Source organism: Macaca thibetana, chromosome 4 (genome assembly GCF_024542745.1).
Source record: "Macaca thibetana thibetana isolate TM-01 chromosome 4, ASM2454274v1, whole genome shotgun sequence".
NCBI lineage: Eukaryota > Metazoa > Chordata > Mammalia > Primates > Cercopithecidae > Macaca > Macaca thibetana.
In genome coordinates this window covers 118725227-118746844 of record NC_065581.1, presented here as the reverse complement: position 1 = coordinate 118746844, position 21618 = coordinate 118725227, and the positions used below count along the sequence as shown (strand labels likewise).

The following is a 21618-nucleotide window of genomic DNA, read 5'->3' as shown; positions in this document are numbered from 1 at the left end:
TGATGGATATTTGTTATTTGAGGAGGGATTTTACCTTTAAAAATAAACTAAATAATTTAGAGGTAATTTGTGAGCAATACAGGTGACTCTGTTTTTCATTTTTTCCATTAAATGCTGATAAATGGCTTTAAAACAATAAAGCCAGTGTTGGTGGTGGCTTAAAAACAACCTCTAAATGTCTTTCCGAAAAGGAGTTTCAGTAAGTTTAAACCAATTTCTTATTTTAATATGTGAAAAAAATCATATAGCTTTATAAGTTTTGTAATGTCTTCACAGCATTATGATTTACTACCAAGTATAATCTAAATTTCCACAGGATGGTTAGATTTAATTGAGGCATCATCATTCTACAAAGCCAAACTTCTGAATATCAGGATCTTCTAGTTGTGTCTACAATAAACCAAGGAATTTAAAGAATTCTGCATTTGAATTTAGGGTTTTTCTTATGATTGGCCTAAGCATAAATATTTCATATGTTTTTCAAAAAAGAGGCAATTCCAGAATATTTTTTTCTTTCCAATTTGTGTTTGGTCTAGTGGGAAGCATATATAGTAAGAAACAGAATTATAGATATTTTTTAGGCAATAGAAAAATTATACACATTTATATAGATTTATGTTTGTGTATGTTCCTATTGGAAAAAATTGTCTTAATTCGTTCTTACTGGCATAGCAAAACTAGATAATCCCACCTTGCCAGTTACAGTGACCTATTACTTCTTTTACTTTATGGATCAAGTAGGGGAAAAAAGTTCTTGGCAGTAGCTGAACCTATTTCTGTTTCTGGAACACAGTTCCACAAAAGACCAACATTTAAAGAAAAAATGAATAAAAACTAATAAACAATATATGTTCATCTTCCTGATTCAACCTAGAAGCAGATGGAGAGGCCATGGAGGCAAGTCCTGTGCTTCTATAGGCCTGATTCTTGTTTCTAAAATTGGATCTAATTCTATCAGTTTATGTCTCCTGGGAAACAGACACCAAAATGTAATTAGAAGAGCAAGAAATTAATCAAGAGTAATTTCAGTGAAAGACAAAGGGGAAAAGGGAGTAGGAATAGACAGGGAAAGACTCAGACTGTGATGTAAGTCTGACTGTTGTGGAACGGAGAATAGGAAGGAAGGAGGATTGGGTAGGACTAGCCTCAAACGGCAATAAGTATAGTACTGATAAAATCTCGGCCAAGCAAAAGAGAGTTCTGGTGCAAACACTGACAGAGGAGGAGCTCTGCATGAGGGACAGATGGCTAGGCCCTGGTACACCATACCCAGGCATTGGCTGGGAGCTATCCAGTCTTCTGAGGGCACTAGAGCAGGCGGCTCTCAACTGACTGCACTACTCCAGGTGAATAGCAAGTTCTTTTTATCTGAGGGGTGCGTCTTGACTTCCCATTAGTAGTGAGATATATTCAAATTTAATATTTACACTTTTCTTGGAAGGCACCTTTAAAGATTTATTTTGTAGTCTGCCTTATCCTTGCAAACTATGGGGATACCTTGGGCATACTGAACAGCATCAGAGTAAAGTTGAGCTTCTGAAGTCAACTCATTTACAGGAGTCATATCAGTATCCTGTATGCCATTGCTTTCTACTAAAAAGCTCCAAACTGGAAGTTCTATGTTTTATGCAAGATGATGACGTGCATTTGTAACACAAATTCTCATTGCTAAACTGGAGGAAAAAGCAACACTGTCAAAAGTAATATGTACTACTCATCTTTTGAATAATTGGAGCGAAGCTGAGATTGTTACAAAACATGATTGGTTGACATGCTACCAGGGACATTTCATGCCCTGTGCAGTTCTGTGAAATCTGTTTGGATTGTGGTCTTCTAGTCTCCATTCTCTCTCTCTTTTTTTTTTTTTTTTTTTTTTTTTTTTTACTAATCCAGCAATCCATCCTCAGTTGATAAACAATTAATTTTAAATCACAGAGGTCATTTATAGCTAGTGTATTAGAGTTCTCCAGAGAAAGAGAGAGAAATTATGAGGAATTGGCTCCCACAATTATAGAGGCTGAAAAGTTTCATAATCTGCAAGCTGGAGACCCAGTATAACCAGTGGTATAATTCCAGTCCAATTCTGAAGGCCTAAGAACCAGGGGAGCGGAAGGTGTAAATCTCAGTTCAAGTGCAGGAGAAGACTGATAGCTCAGCAAGCATGCAGGAAGCAAAAGGGAAAAATTCCTCCTTCCTTCATTTTTTTTTTTTTTTTTTTTTTTTTTGGTTTGTTCTATTTGGGCCTTCAACAGGTTGGATGATGCCAACCTATACGAGTGACAACCATCTACTTTATTGAGTCCACTGATTGAAATGCTAATCTCATGTGGAAATACCCCGGTGGACGCAGCTAGAAATAATGTTTACTCTGAGCACACCATGGCACAGGCGAGTTGAAGCATACAATTAACCATCACACCTAGGAACACAGGAACAATCAATTCTGTTAAGGGGATTCAGGGGACCAAGAAAGGAAAGATGACATTTTGCGAAGGAAGGAGACATTTGCAAGGCTAGAGGAGAGGGGCATTTCAGGCAGAGAAAACAACAGTAGCAAGTCCTGGTCAACACGGAAGTCCAGGATATACTACTCAGGAAATAACTATTTTTCTGATGTGCGGGGGTGGGGGGGGGGGAGAGAGAGAGAGAGTCTGTGTCTATGTGTGTGATGCATGTGTTTATGTTGTGTGTGTTTTGTCTGGCAGGAAAGAGGGAAGAGGAAGAGTGGGTGGAATGAAATCATAGAGAGTGGCTAGAAGAGCTTTATTTTGGTTCTCATAGGTTTTAATTAGTATCTTACAAAAGCTTTTTTGTGCTGTCCTTTGTGATGACAAGTGGAAACTTCTCCATCATAGATCTACTCTGATCAATACAGTAACCTTTAGCCACCTGTGACTTTTTTATTTAAATTTAACTAAAATTAAACTAAAAATTTCATTTCTCAATTACACTATTCACATTCCAACGGTTCAATGCCCACGTATGTCGACTGGCTATTGGATACTACAGATGCAAACATTTAGATAGTCACAGATCATTTTATTAGACAGCACTAAATGGACAATCCACAACTCAGCATTTTGCAATCATTTCTGTCCTAAAACAGACTAAAGAACTTTGGCAAGAGAGCTAATGACAGAATATTGGGCTATACCCAATATTCTCCCTGCATGCATATATGAGTACTGCTGCAAAAATAGTTCAGAGATTTTCTTTGCATCTTCTGAGAAAAACTGAACTCCTACATGCACAGAGCTGTGATAATCCCTGATTTTCATATTTAAACAAATTTAAAGGCTAATTGAGAAGGACTGTGGAATAATACTGCTGGGCTCATATTTGCTTCTGTCCTTTACTAGGTGAGAGACCTTGGAGAAATAACTTCTTGATGCCTTGGTTACCCCACCTGTAAAATAGAAACACAAAATTCCCATAGAGTAATTATAGAGATCATATTAGTAAATATATGTCAAGAATTACAATAATGCCTGGTGGATAACATACGTTTTTAGCATTAACTAATATTATTACTAATCAGCCCTTTTTGTCAACTAGGCACTAAATAGCCTAGTCTCTAAGCTGGATTTATGCATCCGATTGTATCTCATTATGGCAAGCATTCAATATCCATTTATTATTGTTGCTGTTATTATTATCTTTCAAATGGCAGTGTTGCCAGAAGGCAAATAGTAGTATTCTTACAAGGCCCTTCTCCTGATACCATCACTGTGAGAAAGAGGATTCTAACAGATAGATTTGAGGAGTACACAAACATTCACAATGAAGCAATAGGTTAAATAGAAAATGCTTCTAAAAGTCAAGAAAGGGATAAATAAGATTTCCACAAACAAGATTTTGTTTTGCTTTTTTCTTTAGCTGCAAAATTTTGTGACAGTGATTTCTGCTTTCTGGCAAAAATGGAAAAACAAGAATGGATTTATCATGTTGTTTGAAACAAATTTAAAAATCCAGCAAAATATATGAAACAATGGTTTTCTGGACAGTGGCTATCAGGCAGTGCAGGACAGTGATACCACAGAGAGAGGAAACAAACAAGATAAACATTATGTTTGCCCCAGATTACTACCTTAAGAGCATTTTCAGGTCATGACACAAGGGTGGGGATCACTGGTAGATTCCAGCAGATTCCCTAGGTTGAGAACAGGGAACTAAGGATCCAAGGATGCCCAAGTAGTTGGAGTTCACAAGACAGAGTGTTTACAAAAAGAGAATTACACCAAAAAAGAATCCAGGAAATCAGCAGCGAACAAACCCTGACTTACAGCAGAGTACCAGTCAGTGCTCACATGTGAGAAAACTACCTAAGGCCAGGAAAAACATTACCTGAATGAATCAGAAAGAACAGTGACTGACATTCGCAATGGCTGAGAATAGTTCATATTTTCACCAGCCAAAGTGGAAATTTTCATAATTCATGGGGCGCTGTGTAGAGTACTCAAGAAGGTCTTGCCTCAGTAGTAGGAAATAATTAGACCTTTACCTAGCACTGCTTCTGACATGTCTATCAAATCATAAAAATGAGATTCCCCAAAATCAAACTGTTTTCACGTTATTTAACTGCACCTCAGAACAATGCTCAATTATATTTATAGGAATATAAAAATGCCCAGCTCCCAAAAGGTAAGACTCACAATGTCTTCCTCCAACGAAAGCTATTCCGGCATGCAAAGAAGCAAGAAAACATGACCCTTAATAAAGAGAATAATCAGTCAATTAAAACTGACACAGAACTGACACGTTAGAAATAACAGACAAAGGTATTTAAAAGGTATTATAAATATACTCCATGGAGAATGGCATGAACCTGGGAGGCGGAGCTTGCAGTGAGCCGAGACCGCGCCGCTGCACTCCAGCCTGGGCGACAGAGCAAGATTACGTCTCCAAAAAAAAAAAAATATATATATATATATATACACACACACACACACACACACACACACACACACACACACACTCCATGTCTTTCAAAATTAAGTAGAGACATAGTACTTATCAAAATATTCAAATTAAAATTTTAGGAATAAAAACTACAATTACTGAAATTAAAAAACACACTAGATAGGATTAATGATATGTTAGACATTGCAGAAGAAAAGATTAGTGAATTTATTTATTTATTTATTTATAGACAGAATCTTGCTCTCTCACCCAGGCTGAAGTGCAGTGGTATGGTCTCCGCTCACTGCAAGTTCTGCCTCCCAGGTTCACGGCAGTCTCCTGCCTCAGCCTCCTGAGTAGCTGGGACTACAGGGGCACACCACCACGGCCAGCTAATTTGTTTTGTATTTTCAGTACAGACGGGGTTTCACGGTGTTAGCCAAGAAGGTCTCGATCTCCTGACCTCGTGATCCATCCACCTCTGCCTCCCAAAGAGCTGGAATTATAGGCGTGAGCCACCGCGTCCGGTCAAAGATTAGTGAATTTAAAGACACAGCAATAGAAACTATCAGAAATGAATCATAGAGACTAAAACAAATTTTAAAAATGTAAACAGAGCATCTGAGAGCTGTGAAACAACTTCGAGTGGCCCAGTACAGATGTAGTTGGAGTCCCTGAGTGCCAAGGGGCAGGGAGAATGGATAGAAAAATAATGGCCAAAATATTCCCAAATTTGAGACAACTAAAATCTATAAATACAAAAAAAAATGAAGAAACAACAGACACAGTAAACAAATTGTTCAAGACCAGTGATAAAGAGAAAATCTTAAGAGCAGCTCAAGGAAAAAGAAACACTATCCATAGAGGAATAAAGACATGTATAACACATTTCTCAATAGGAACGATGTAAGTGGGCAGACAAGAGAGAAACGTCCTTAAAGTGCTGAAAGGAAAAACACCTTTAAACTGCTAGACCTAGTAAAATAGCTCATTTTTTAAAAAGTGAAATTGGAGGAACTTATAGCTAGCAGATCATCACTACAAGAATTGTTAAAATATGTCCTTCAGTCAGACAAATGATATCACATGGTATTATGGATCTACACAAAGGAATGGTAAGCACCACAAACGATAACCCTAAGAGTAAAAACCTAACATTTTTTCCTTTATAGTTATATCTTCTAAAAAGATAACTGATTGAGTATTAAAACTAATTACAATGCATTCTGAAATTTATAAAATGTAAATAAGTAAAATGTATATCAACAATAACATGAAGACTAGGAGGAGAAAAATGAAATATAATAGTGTAAGGCTCTTGTATTGTACATGAAGTGGTATAATATTGCTTGAAGATAGACAATGGTAAGCTATTAATACGCTGTAAACAACCACTAAAACAGGAGCAATAATAACAATGACACAAACCACATCAAAATAACTACACCTAATAAACAAAGAATTTTAAAAATATAATTAATACAAAAGAAGATGGGAAAAGAGAAAAGGGGGAACAAAGGACACATGGGACAGAGCAAAAACAAACAGGAAGGTGATAGACCTAGGCCTTACAATATCAACTATCACATTAAATGTAAATATTCTAACTGCCCCACATAAAAGTCACAGATTGTCTGAGTAGAAATAAAAAAATAAGACTATACTTTGCTTGCAAGAAGTGCACTTTACTCAACCATAAGAAATCAAACAACCCAATAAAACATGTGTACAATATTTGCACAGACATTTCACCAAAGATAAATGGATGGAAAATAAACATATGATATAACACACTATATCATTAGTTATAGGGAAATGCAAATCAAAACCACAATGTGATACCACTGTAGCCCTAGTAGAATGTCTAAAATTAAGGAATGACTATACTAAGTTGGTGAGGATGTGAAGAAACTGAAACATTCATACTTTTTTGTGTGTGGAAATTTAAAATGGTACAGAATTTGGAAAATAGTTTAGCAATTTCTTAAAAAGGCCAACACACCTACCATATGACCCAGTCATTCTACTCCTATGAATTTACCTAAGGGGAAAAAAGCTTATGTTTACACAAAGACTTATTCATGTATGCTCATAGCCATTTTATTTATGATAGTCAGAAACTGAAAATAACATAAACATCAACAGATGAATGAATAAATATATTGTCGTATGGCCATAAACAGAAAGTCACTTAGCACTATAATTTTTAAAAAAGATTTATATGAGAAAAAAATTGGATGAATCTTAAAATAAATATACTTACTGAAAAAAGCCAGACCAAAAAAAGTGCATGTTGTTTGATTCTATTTATATAGACCTCTAAAATAATCTCCAGTGATAAAAAGCAGATCTGGTTGGGAAGAGGGGAATGAGTAGAGGAAAACAAGGGAGAGAGGGATTTCAAAGAAGCATGAGGAAACTTTTTGGGGTAATGAATATGTTCACTATCTTGACTGTGGTGATGGTTTCATGGATGTCAAAACTTATCAAATTTGACATTTTAAATATGTGCTGTTGATTAGATGTAAATTATACCTCAGTAAAACTTAAAACAACAATGGTTTTCTGCCAAGTTTTTCTTCCTCTTCAATATTCAATAAATGTGTCACAGAACTACAGAAACCCTAAAGGTTCAAAATGCTAATGCTGGATGAAAGAATAACCTGGTATACTTTCAACAGGCATAGAGAACTGGAGTGATGTGGTACTTTAGATTTCATGGCTCTTTATGACTGGGCAGACAGAAATGGACTTACTTGTGGTTGATCTTGACTTTGCTTTTCTCATTAGTCTGTATTTTTATGTAATTCATGTCATATTAAAATGATAGTTTGACATTAACAAATATGCTTTTGACTATTATGGACTAAATATTCTGGATAGCATAAAAAATACAATGCATGCAAAACAACCCAAAACTTTTCCTTGGGAGATCTTTGTATGTACATGTACTTGTAGATGATCAGATAAAAACAAAATGTATGTCTAACCAATTTTGAAGAAATGCATCCCAATTTTAAATTGAGTAGAATGCTAACAACTCAATCTCACCCAATTAACCTGTGATATTAATTGTAATTTTCTCTGAAAGTTTAGTTGTTATATGTCTCTAATTGACCTATATTTATTTTAGAAAGTGTTAAACTGTTCAAATGTTCAAATGATTGAAAAAATCATTGATTTTTATTTAATGTGGCACTGGACATCATTTAAAGATTTTATAGTTCAATTGCACGTTGAAATATACATCATTATTATGTTTGGAATAACTTATCCATGTAGACAAATAAATTAGTGGAGATACTGACAGCAAATCAGAAATAAAATTGTCTGCTTTACAAAAGGTAATGTTAGAATGCATCAATTTCAAATAATAAAATAAATTTGTAATGCATAACAAAGAAATAAAACAGCAACCATTGTAAAAGATCACAGATCAAGCAGCAGCAAGACTTCAGTTAGAATGAGTAAATGATAGTCAAAATTTACTGAATTTGCTTCTAAATTATGTTGTTTCTGATTCCAAACCAACGTAAAAGATTGTGAGGTTGTTGTAACAAGGCCCAAGCAGCTTTGTGGGCTGTGGATACCAAGATGAAAAAGAGTGGCAGAATGTGTTGGAATGGCAAGAAGAGGAGAAAGTGCTTAGGGGTCTTAAATTGAATTCTATCTCTGTTCTTTCTGAGTGGCAAATGTGAGTATGTTTTACAGATATATTAATAGTGTCTAAGGTGGGTTTTTGTTTAACCTATATTAATCTCTAGACAACAGTTAGCTTTTTATAATCTAAATTCAAATTTTATATGAATATAATTGCCTATACTGCTAAAATTATTTTGAAATAGGCATTTATAGTTAATGAATTAAAAGTGTATTTCTTACAACTACCATACTCAATGGTGAAAACATGAAAGTTTTTCCTCTAAGACCTGGAAAAAGGCAAGGATGTCCATTCTCACCACATCTATTCAATATAGTATTGAAAGCCCTAACAAGAGCATTCCAGAAAGGAAAAGTAAAACTATCTTATGTCATGCATATAACATGACCTTACGTGTAGAAAATCCTAAAGATGCCACAAAAAACTGTTAGAACTAATAACTGAACTCAGTAAAGTTACATTACAGAATACAAAATTAATCTGCAAAAATGCGTTGTGTTTCTATACACTAAGCAACATATCCATAAAGGAAATTTTAAAAATATTTATAATAGCATCTAAACATCTACTTAGAAGTAAACTCAACCAAGTAAGTGAAAGACTTGTACGTTGAAAACTACAAAACATTGATGAAATAAAATTTAAAAGATACAAATAAATAGAAGGACATTCTGTGTTCATGGATTTGAAGAACTGATATTGTTAAAATGTCTATATTTCCCCAAACAATCTACAGATTCAATGCAATCTTTATCAAAATCCCACTGGCATTTTTCCAGAAATAGAAAAAAGAATCCTAAAATTTACTTGAAACTACAAAAGACTCCAAATAGCCAAAGAAATTTTGGGCACTAAGAACAAAACTAGAGGTATCACATTCTATTACATCTAAACCTATTATAAAGCTACAGTAATCTAAACAGTATGGTACAGAATAAAAACAGACATATGGGACAATGAAACAGAATGGAGAGCCCAGAAATAAACCCACACATATATGGCCAACTGATCTTTGACAAGGATGCCAAGAATACACAATGAGGAAAAGATAATCTATTCAGTAAACAGTGTGGGGAAAATTGAATATCCATATGTAAAGCATGAAAGTGGGCCCCATATACAAAAACGAATTCAAAATGGATTAAATACTTACATGTAGAACTGGAAAAAATAATAGTCTTAAAATAGAGGAAAAAGATTGCAGACATTGGACTGGGCAATGATTTCTGGGATATCATACCAAAAACACAGGCGAAAACCAAAAAATGAACAAGTAGGATTACATAAAATGTAAAGCTTTTGCATAGTAAAGAAAACAATTTAAAAAATGAAAAGGCAATCTAGCGAATGGGGGAAAAATGTTTGTAGACTTTAATACCTACAACTCAATAGAAAACCACAACAAATAACTTGATTTAAAAATGGGCAAAGACCTGAACCAACACTTATCTAAAGAAGACATACAAAATGATCAAGAGGTACGTGAAAATATGTACAACATTACTAGTCGTTAGTGAGATGTAAATGAAAACTACAGTGAGATATCACCTCATACACTCTAGACTGGCTATTATAAAAAAAAAAAAAGGACATCAAGTGTTGGTGTAGAGAAAAGGAATTCTGTACACTGTTGGTGGGAATGTAAATTGGTACAGCCACTATGGAAAACAGTATGGAGATTTATCAAAAAATTAAAAATAGAATTGCCATTTGATCCAGCAATCCCACTTCCAGGTGTATATCCAAAGTAAATAAAATCAGTATCTTGAAGAGATATCCATCCTCCCATATTCGTTGCAGCATTATTCACAGTAGCCAAGATATGGAAACAACCTGCGTCCATTGACAAATGAATGGACAAAGAAAACATTATATACACACACACAGACACACACATATATGTAGATATAGATGTAGATATAGATACATACACATACACACACTGGGATATTATTCATCCCATAAAAAGGAGGAAATTCTCCCATCTGTGGTAATATGGATGAACCTGGAAGACAGTGTGTTAAGTGAAATAAGCCAGACGCAGAAAGACAAACATGGCATGATCTCACTTATATGTAAAATCTAAAATAGTCGAACTAATAGGAGCAGAGAGTAGAATGGCAGTTGTCATGGACTGGGGGTGGGAGAATGGGGTGATGTTGGTCAAAGGTTGCAAAGTTTCATTTATGTAGGATGAGTAGATTTTGGAGATCTACTGTACAAAATGGGGCCTATGAATAACAATACTGTATTGCATATTTTAAAATTTGCTAAAATGGTAGAGCATATGTTAAATGCTCTTACCAAAAAGAAAAAACAAAACAAAACAATAAAAATGGAGGAGGAAGAAACTTTTGGAGGTGTTGGTTAAGTTTATGCCATTGATTGTGGTAACAGTTTCATGGGTGTATACTTTTCCCCAAACATATCAAGTTTACATAATGGCAAATATTGTGTCTTGTTTTTACATTCACAGCATTTTGCATAGAGCTTGGCAGTTACATAGTAGATGTTGAACAATTTCTTCTGTGTTTCAGCTGTCAAACTCTGTTCTGAATGTATGAGGTACTGTATTTATCTTTGAAACAGTATTTTCATGTCTGTGAAGTGCAGTTTCCTGTGTAAGACTAATAAAGTAGTACAACCCTTATTTTCCTATTATTTAAATCAAATTCTCCTGAGTGTCTTAGAAAACCCTCTCACATGCAAGGTATAAGATTATTTCTTTTTTTCTGGATTTTAGAACTAGGTAGGTATGAGGTATTATTAGTCTTTGTATTCCCAATGTCTGACATAGTATGTGCTCAGTTTATTTTAGTTGAAAGATTAAATGAATGATTAAGAGCAAATTGTGTAGTGTCCAGTGTCACTGGACAGGAGTTTGAATCTAAGGATATCATGTATTGAACAACAATTATGTATGAGACTCTGTGTTAGAGCTGAGGATACAAAGGCAAATACAGGAATCTCTATCCAGCCTAAAAGAGGCAGATGTGCAAACAGATCAATTATATATCTCATTGGAAGTGCTGTATCCCAAGTATGAATGAAGATCTATGGAATTACTAGTAAAGGAGACTAGATGATACTTGTGGTGAGACTTGAAAATGAGAGACTTGATTACAATGATTTGATTTAAGCTAATCAAGGACAAAAAATCTTTAGAATAACATGAACTTAACCAAGCCTCCCTTTAAAAGGGTAGACATAAATAAGACCAGGTATCCAAAGGAATGGATGGATAAATGCAGATATATTGCAATACCTTTCCTGAGTTTAAGTTGTATAGCTCCTTCAGCAAACAACTATTTTAAGCGATCTGGATAAGATTGACAGTGGTAAGTTGTCATTTTGCAATAGCCCATGTTATTAAGAAGACAAAGAGAAAGGAGAGCATTCTGAGTAAAGACAATAGCTAATGCAAAGGTGCATAGGAGTTGAGAGGACAGCGAGCTTAATGTGACCAGAGTTTTTAGGGGAGAGGGTCTGAGATGGACTGGGCTCGTTAATAAAGGATAAATTTTTCCCTCTTTAGGAGTTCAGGACGTTGTCAGTGTCAAAGAGGAGCCAGTAAAGGTTTGTAATTAGGGAACAGACATAATCAAAGTGTTTTCAGGAAGGTAAATTTCACAAGCAGCATCTTTTGGCGGCAGCTTCCTGCTGTCCTTAGTAATTCATTAAGGATCTGGCTGTCAGAAAAAAGGACTGAGACTTGGTAAAATACAAGTCAATGAAGAATTATGATTATTTATAGTGTATTACTAGCGAATTGTCGCTAAATAGGTTTTGTTAAAATCTCTTGTGATATGTGCATATCTATTATTTATCCACATAAGTAATTTGCATCATGTGAGTGTCTGGCTTGTGCTGTGGTCCCAGCAAATCTGCAAAGCAAACCATTGTATGTAAACTTACACTTCTTTATGTGAGTGCTTTATTCTTTCATCTTGTTGACAAATTAGATCACCTGCCCTCTCCTTGTAGTACGACCATAACTTAAGACAAATCTCTTAGGTCTATCATCTATATTCTCTCTTCCTCATTTCTTTATTCTTCATATTTCACCTTTCCTTAATTTAGACCCTAATTTGGGTGTCTTAATGTTTATTCCTTAGAGACATTTCTTATTGAATAAGCCCTGTTATTTTTACTTGTGCCAAACATCTGTAAACTGTGAACGATTCTAAAAAAGAAATCAAACATTTTTAAAAGTAAATAAAAAAGAAACTCACAAATCACCAAATCTCTCAACTGTAGAATGGCAGTTGTCAGGGACCAGGGGTGGGAGGATGGGGTGATGTCACAAAAATGAAATACCACCTGTTCCTAAAAAAACCTATGGAAATAAAAAATTTAAAAAATTAAAAGATAAAAATAAAAACAGCAACAACAAAACAATAAAGCCTCTTGGAAAGATACAAATCTGGTACGATCTGGTACAAAGAAATAATTTTTTTTTTTTTTTGGTAAGTCACTTAGCTTATGAACAAAATAATAGCCCATGAATCAAATTTTAAAATGTTTGGAAAATAAAGCTAATGTTAAAAAAAAGAGAGAGACTGCATTCTTTCCAAGCAAAAAGCCCAAAGGGACCAAAGTTTGATGATGCCCTAGATTCTGTGACAGTCTACACTGAAATAATTATTTGTTCCTTTTGAATTGCCAAGTTTTAGGTCATTAGTAGTGAGCAAATGTATTAATGCCACTATCATTTTTTTGCTAATGTTCTTCTTCCTTCAGCCTAGTAAGTCCAAACTATCAAATAAAATTTATACACACACACACACACACGCGCACACACACACACACACTTTGAGACCATGGTGCCTTTCTATTTATTTCTAGTACGGAACATTCAGAAACATAAATTGTAACATTTTTGTAAGCTGCTATAATTTCATTATTTTGGATTGAACATCTTTTTGCCCATAATTGTGACCATCTCAGGTCCCCGGCTTAAGCATGTTAGTTAGTTCAAATATTGGCATTGCTATAGATGGAATAATTTCCCCATGCAAATTCAACTATTGAAGTCCTAACTCCTAACGTTATGACGTTTAGAGATGAGGCCTTTCGGAGATATTAGATTTCGATGAGATTATGAAAGTGGGGCCCTCATGGTGAGATTAGTGCCATTATAAAAAGAGATACCAGAGAGGTTTCACTTTCTCTTTCCCATGTGAGGACATAGGAAGTAGATGAAAAGATGGTTGCTAAAAAGAGTTCTCACTGGACCCAACCATGCGACATCCTGATCTTGGACTTTCAGCCTCCAGAACCGTGTGAAGATGGATGAATAAATGAATGAATGAATAAAATCTGTTGTTTCCACTGAGTCTATGGTATTTTGTTATGGCAGCCTGAGCTGACTAAGACAGATGGCCTTTGATCCTGCTTAGGAGATTCCTGTTAGGATTTAGAAGCAGACTTTCAATTTCCATCCCAGTTCAAGCTACTATTCCAACTGCAATGAGAAACAACATGCATTTGAGCAAGTTCTGAAGCTGGCTTCATTTCAGGAGTTGTGCCTCAGTATGGGCAGAGGCCTGGGCAATCTCTCCAAGAATCAGGTTCAGCTGCATCTTGGCTTACTGGCAGAATAGCAGGAGACCTCTGACCAGTTTACCTTTTATGCTTTCATTTCCTATTTTTTTTTCTTTTTGGTAACTTTCTTTGACTTAAGGTGACAAAAGAGTACCTTTTTCAGAAGCTAGGACAATGTGGTAGAGTGAAACAAACCTGAATTTGGTGTCAGAAAATCTAAGATTCACATCCAGGCCCTATTTGGAAATCTATGCATTTACACATCCTCCCTCTGGTGATCTGATTCCATGGAGCTATTTCACAACTCTTTGTTGAACTTACCTGATAGTCACACAAATTCTGTCCTGTGTGCCACAAGCTGTATTGACTTCCCTCTTCCTCACCTTTATCCCCAAGGGGGAAAAACAGTTGCTTTCATTCCCCATTAATTTCAACATTGTTTTATGACATATACATTTGTGCTTCTTGACTTCTTTTTTGAAATGGTTATAACATCTGTCTGCTTCCCTCATTGAATGTGTTGAACAAAATCTTTAACATCTATTCATTTTTATATCTGTATGAAAGTCACACTTTAACCTTTTTCTGAAATTTTTTTTTAACACCCATCTTCCTCATTTGGAAAATGGGGACAATAATAACTCTCTTATCCTCCTTTCTACATTTCTGGGATTAAAAGAGTTATAATTAACTGGATTGAAATGATCCGTAAGGGTTGAATATGTGTCTTATCTACTTTTGTTTTCTTAACACCTTGGAAAGAGAATCTGCACATCAAAGTGCTCTTTATGATAAAATACCAGACAATTAGGACATGGTTTTATCATTATCAGACATTATTAGCAGCATGAGAGCCAGCAGTCTCTGACCTCATTTTGAAAGTGGCCAGAGGGTTCATGTCAGGTAGCATTCAAAGAGCCAAAGGTGCAGAAGTCTCATGCTGGACCAACGGGGACGTGGATACTCAACAGTGGTTTCCAATTCCAGGGAGGAGGCCACTTATGAAAGAGAAGGCTTAAAGGAGACTAGAAGATTTGCTTCTTGATTTCTGGGTCCTTTGTCACCAGAGATTTGCGGGGCAAAAGTGCTTTCTCCTTTTCCACACATACGTTAACTTGTCTAGCACACAATCACTTGTCACTTTTTCTGGCCTTTGCCTGTGCTGATTGAGGGGGGAAGGCAGACAGAGAGGGGACAGGGGCAATATTTCTGGTATGCAAAAATCTTACAGTGAATATAAAGATTTGTCAACACCCTTCAAGGTTGCCAACAGATTGGCCAAATCTGTATTCTATGTTTTTTATATTCAAAGCACTTGTTTCAGTTCCAACATAGAAAATCTAAAACTTTTAAATGGGAAGTTAAAGCTCAAATTTGAGGTCACTATGGGGGAAATATTCTGTGCTATTTTTACAGTTTCAGTATTTTAGTTTCACTTTTCTACTCTTCGTCACTCCCTGATCTCAAAATGAACAGGTGCAGTAAACATCTTGTTCATGAACATTAACAAGGTTCACAGGAAGGCAACTTCCATTCATTAGATGAGTATCCAAATTCATCCCTGTATCACACCGTAGTAGACTGATTAATGACTCCAGAGATATCAGGTCTTAATCCCTCCCTGTACATGTTATCTTATATGGAAAAATGACTCTTACAAAAGGAATTAAGCAAAGAATTTGAAATGGGGGGAAATTACGCTGGATTAACCTGGTGGACCCTCCATGCAGTCACAGGTGTCACTATAAGAGAGGAGCAAAATGAAACAGGAGGATCACTTGAGTCCGGGAGGTTGAAGCTGCAGTAGGCTGTGATTGCACTGCTGCACCTGAACCTGAGCAACAGGGTCACACTCTGTCTTAAAAAAAAAAAAAAAAAAAAAAAAGATAGAGGTGAAGGAAGATTTGACACAGACAGAAGAGGTAACCACAGAGGTAGTTTGGAGTATGTCACCATCAGCACCAGAGCTGCCCTGTCAATACTTTGATTTTATCCCAGAAAAACTGATTTCAGACTGCTACTCTCCAGAACTGAGAGAATTAATTCCTGCGGTTCTAAGCCACTCAGTTCATGGAAATTTGTTACAACACCCACAGGAATTAAATACAGATACCTCCACAAAAACTCTCTTGTAGACTAAAAACAAAACAAAACAACTTTGCCAAGTATATTAGTTTGCTAGGGCTGCCATAACAAAATACCACAAACTGGGTGGCTTAAACAACAGAAATTGTTTTTCTCACAATTCTAGAGGCTAGAAGTTTGAGGTCAAGTTGATTTATTTTAGGTTGATTTCTTCTGAGGCCTGTTTCCTTAGCTTATAGATGATGCCTTCTTCCTGTGTTCTGACATAGTTTTCTCTCTGTACCTGTCTGTGTCCAAAGCTCCTCTTCTTGTAAGAATGGCAGTCCAATTGGATTAGGGTCCACCAATATGACCTCATTATACCTAAAATACCTCTTTAAAGGCCTTGTCTCAAAACACAGTCATATTCTAAGACCCTGGGGGTTAGGACCTCAGCATACCAATTTTTTGAAGAGGAGATGCAATTCATCCCATAACGCCAAATAACATCATCTCTGTTGCTACCCATGAGGAATGACCAAAGCCCACAACTTTGCATAACATCACGCAGCTGGTAAGTTGTGAAGCTTGGATTTAAAACCAAGTTGTTCTGACTTCATACCTGAGTTCTAAAACAGAATATTTGGGGGTAGAATTAACTTTTGTTGAATGTCATTTTTTATTAGGAAGTTTTAATGGGTCACTTGTTTTCAGTCCGGCTAAGATGAGGTTATCAGCATTAAGGTAGGACAAAGGAAGATAGTCAGTGAAAATTAAAGAATCAAGAGAAGATAATCTAGCTTTCTTAGAAGAATATTGTTTTTTATACTTCACCTCTCTAGTCTTTTGCTTAGTATATTCAATCTAAAGCTGAAGAAGGATGTACAGCCTCAGCCGTCAATTGTTGCAACATAAAAAGAAGTCTACTGTGAAACAATCATTCTAATAGTTGATTTCTTGAAATCTCATTTTTGGGACAAATATAAACATCTACAATGAACCATTTGTTATTTTTAGGAAAAAGTTAAAAATATTGAATTATAATAGTTTGCTTTATTATTCTTAACTAATAATGTCTCTCATATTTATTTCATGAGGTATGAGTATGTTTAGTTTTGTAAGAAACTGCTAGACTGGCTTCCAAAGTGGAGGTACCATTTTGCATTCCCACCAACAATGAATGCTTTACATCCTCACCAGCGTTTATTGTTGTCAGTGTTTTAGATTTTGGCCATTCCAATAGGTGTGTATCAATATCTTGTTTCAATTTGCATTTCCCTGATGCATTCGCCATCTATTTCCTTTATTGAGATACTTGTTAAGGTCTTTGGCTCATTTTAAATCAAGTTGTGTGTTTTCTTATTGTTGAGTTTTAAGTATTCTTTATGTATTTGGATAACAGTTCCCTATCAGATATGTGTTTTGAAAATTTTTTCTCCTATTCTGTAGCTTGTCTTTTCATTCACTTGACACTGGCATTTGCAGAGCAGAAATTAATCTGAATGAAGAGCTTATCATTTGTGTTTTGGATTGTGCCTTGGGTATTGTAGTCAAAAAGTCATTGCCAAACCCAAGGCGATCTAGATTTTCTTCTATGTTATTTTCAAGGAGTGTTATAATTCTGCATTTTAAATTTAAGACTGATTCATTTTGAGTAAATTTTTGTGAAGGGTATAGATTCAGTGATTTCTGTGTGGATGTCCAGCTGTTCCAGAACCATTCTTTGAGATGACAATCTTTGCTTCATTTTATTGCCTTTGCTCTTTTATCAAAGATTAGTTCGCTATATTTATGTGGGTCTGTTTATGAGTTTTCTATTCCTTCCATTGATCTAGTTGACCTTTCCTTTACCAATACCACACTGTCTTGATTACTATAGCTTTATAGTAAGTCTTGAAGTTAGATACTATCAGTCTTCTGAGTTTGTTCTTCTCTTTCAATATTGTTTTGGCTATCTTGGGTTTTTTTTTGTTTTTTTTTTTTGTCTCTCCATATAAACTTTAAAATTAGTTTGTTCATAGTCACAAAATAATAGGTTGGGATTTTACCAGGGATTACAGTGAGCCTATAGATCAGGTTGGGAAGAACTAACATCTTGATAATATTGAGCCTTGCTATCCACAAAAGTGGTCTATCTCTCCATTTATTTAGTTATTCTTTGATTTTTCTTCAGTGTTTTGTAGTTTTTCTCATGAAGATATTGTACATATTTTGCTAGACTTATACCTAAGTATTTCATTTTTGGGGGGTGCTAAGGTAAATGGTATTACATTTTTTATTTTAAATTCTACTTGTTCATTGCTGTTACAGAGAAAAGCAATAGACTTTTATATATTAGTCTTCTCTTACCTTTCTATAATCTCTTATTAGTTCCAGAAGGGTTTTTTTTTTGTCAACTGTTTCAGATTTTCTACATACATGATCATGTCATCTGTGAACAAAGACAGTTTCATTTCTTTTTTCCCAATCTGTATACCTTTTATTTCCTTTTGTTGTATAGCATTAGCTAGGACTTCAAAAACAATGTTGAAAAGGACTGGTAAGAGGGGATATCCTTGCTTTTGTCCTGATCTTAGTGGGAAAGTCTCAAGGTTCTCACCACTAAATATGTTAGCTGTAGGGTTTTTGTAGATATCCTTTATCAGGTTGAGGGAGTTCCTCTTTGTTTGTAATTTACTAAGAGTTTTTTATGAAGAATGGGTGTTGGATTTTGTAAAATGCTTTCTTTTTGCACCTACTGATATGTTTGTGGGATTTTTTTCTTCTTAGGCTCTTCATTTCATGGACAAAAACCACATGATTATCTAAATGCAGAAAAGGCCTTCGATAAAAATCCTCATTCCTTCATGTTAAAAACTCTCAATTAACTAGGTATTGAGGGAACATACCTCAAAATAATAAGAGCTATTTATGACAAACTCACAGCCAGTGTCCTTACTGAATAGGCAAAAGCTGAAAGCATTCCCCTTGAAAACCAGCACAAGACAAGTTTGCCCTCTCTCCCAACTCCTATTCAACATAGTATTGGAAGTTATGGCCAAGGCAATTGGGCAAGAGAAAAAAATGAGGAGTATTTAAATGGGAAAAGAGGAAGTCAAACTATCTTTATATATAGAAAACCCATCGTCTCAACTCAAAAGCTTCTTAAGCTGATAAACAACTTCAGCAAAGTCTCAGGATACAAAATCAAAATCAAAGTGTAAAATTTGCTGTACACCGACAACAGACAACAGGCAAGCCAAGAGCCAAATCATGAATGAGCTTTGATTCACAATTGCCACAAAAAGAATAAAATACCTAGGAATACAGCTAACAAGAGAAGTTAAGGACCTCTTCAAGGAGAACTACAAAGCACTGCTCAAAGAAATCAGAGATGACGCAAACAAATGGAAAAACATTCCATGCTCATGGATAGGAAGAATCAATATTATGTAAATGGTCATACTGCCCAAAGCAACTTATAAATTCAATATAAAGCCATTAAATTACCATTGACATTCTTCACAGAATTAGCAAAAACTATTTTAAATGTATATGGAACCAAAAAAGAGCCTGAATACTGAAAGCAATCCTAAGCAAAAAGAACAAAGGTGGAGGCATCAGGCTAGCTGACTTCAAACTATACTGCAGGGCTACAAAATAGCATGGTACTGGTACAAAAACAGACAGATAGATCAATGGAAAAGAATAGAGAATCCAGAAGTAAGACTGCACACCTACAACTGTCTCATATTTGACAAACCTGACAAAAACAAGCAATAGAGAAAGGATTCCCTATTTAATAAATGGTGCTGGGAGAACTGGCTAGCCATATGCAGGACATTGAAACTGGAATCTTCCTTATGCTTTATACAAAAATCAACTCAAGATGGATTAAAGACTTAAATGTAAAACCCCAAACTATGAAAACACTAGAAGAAAACCTGGGCAATACCATTCAGGATATAGACATTGGCAAAGATTTCATGATGAAAACACCAAAAGCAATTGCAACAAAAGCAAAAATTAGCAAATGGGTCTAATTAAACTAAAGAGCTTCTGCACAGCAAAATAACTATCAACAGAGTAAATAGACAACCTACAGAATGGGCAAAAATTATTGCAATCTATGCATCTGACAAAGGCCTAATATCCAGAATCTATAAGGAACTTAAACAAATGTACATAAAAAAAAAGCAACCCCATTAAAAAGTGGGCAAAGGACATGAACAGACACTTCTCAAAAGAAGACATATATGTGGCTAACAAACATGAAAAAAGCCTTCACATCACTAATTATTAGATAAATGCAAATCAAAATCACAATGAGATACCATCTCACATAATTCATGATGGTGATTATTAAAAAGTCAAAAATGACAGATGCTGATGAGATTGTGAAGAAAAAAGGAACACTTTAATACTGTTGGTGGTAGTATAAATTAGTTCAACCACTGTGGAAAACAGTGCGGTGATTCCTCAAAGACAAAGAGGAAGAAATACCATTCTACCCAGCAATCTCATTACTGGGTACATACTCAAAGGAATATAAATCATTTTCTTATAAAGACACATGCACACACATGTTTATTGCAGCACTATTCACAATAGCAGACATAGAATCAACCTAAATGCCCATCAGTGATATACTGGATAAAGAAAATGTACATATACAACATGGAATACTATGCAGCCATAAAAAGGATCAGATCATGTCCTTTGCAGGGATATGGATGGAGCTGTCATCCTTAGCAAACTTACATAGGAACAGAAAACCAAATACTGCATGTTCTCACTTATAAGTGGGAGCTAAATGGTGAGAATAAATGGACACATGACAGGGAACAGCACACACTGGGGCCTGTTGGAAAGTAGGGGTAGGGGGAGGGAGAGGATCAGGAAGAATAGCTATTGGATAATGGGCTTAATACCTGGATGATCTGTGTACCAAAGCACCATGGCACACGTTTACCTGTGTAACAAATCTGCATATCCTGCACATGTATCCCTGAACTTAAAATAAAAGTTGAAAATTAAAAAAAAAAGAGATTATGTTGGGGACTATGTGGTAGCTGTGGAGATGATGAAAAGTGTTCAGAGTCTAGACGCATTTTGAGGGTGGGCTTGATTGGCTGGTGGATTAGATGTGAAAGATGAGAGAAGAAAAAGGCACTAGGATGACTCCAGAGTTTTTGCCTTGGGCCGGGCGCGGTGGCTCAAACCTGTAATCCCAGCACTTTGGGAGGCCGAGGCGGGCGGATCACGAGGTCAGGAGATCGAGACCACAGTGAAACCCCGTCTCTACTAAAAATACAAAAAATTAGCCGGGCGCGGTGGCGGGCGCCTGTAGTCCCAGCTACTCAGGAGGCTGAGGCAGGAGAATGGCGTGAACCCAGGAGGCGGAGCTTGCAGTGAGCCGAGATCGCGCCACTGCACTCCAGCCTGGGCAACAGCGTGAGACTCCGTCTCAA

General features: G+C 35.7%; 1 long non-coding RNA gene across 1 annotated transcript in view; it reads left to right on the top strand.

Annotated features, from left to right (window-relative positions):
- The window catches only part of LOC126952651 (uncharacterized), a 54862-nt gene extending 33515 nt beyond the window's left edge, over nucleotides 1-21347 (top strand). The window contains exons 3-4 of the long non-coding RNA XR_007724988.1: nucleotides 11037-11125; nucleotides 18938-21347. This is a non-coding gene — a long non-coding RNA (uncharacterized LOC126952651). The remainder of the gene's footprint in view (nucleotides 1-11036; nucleotides 11126-18937) is intronic.
- Nucleotides 21348-21618: the final 271 nt, after the last annotated feature.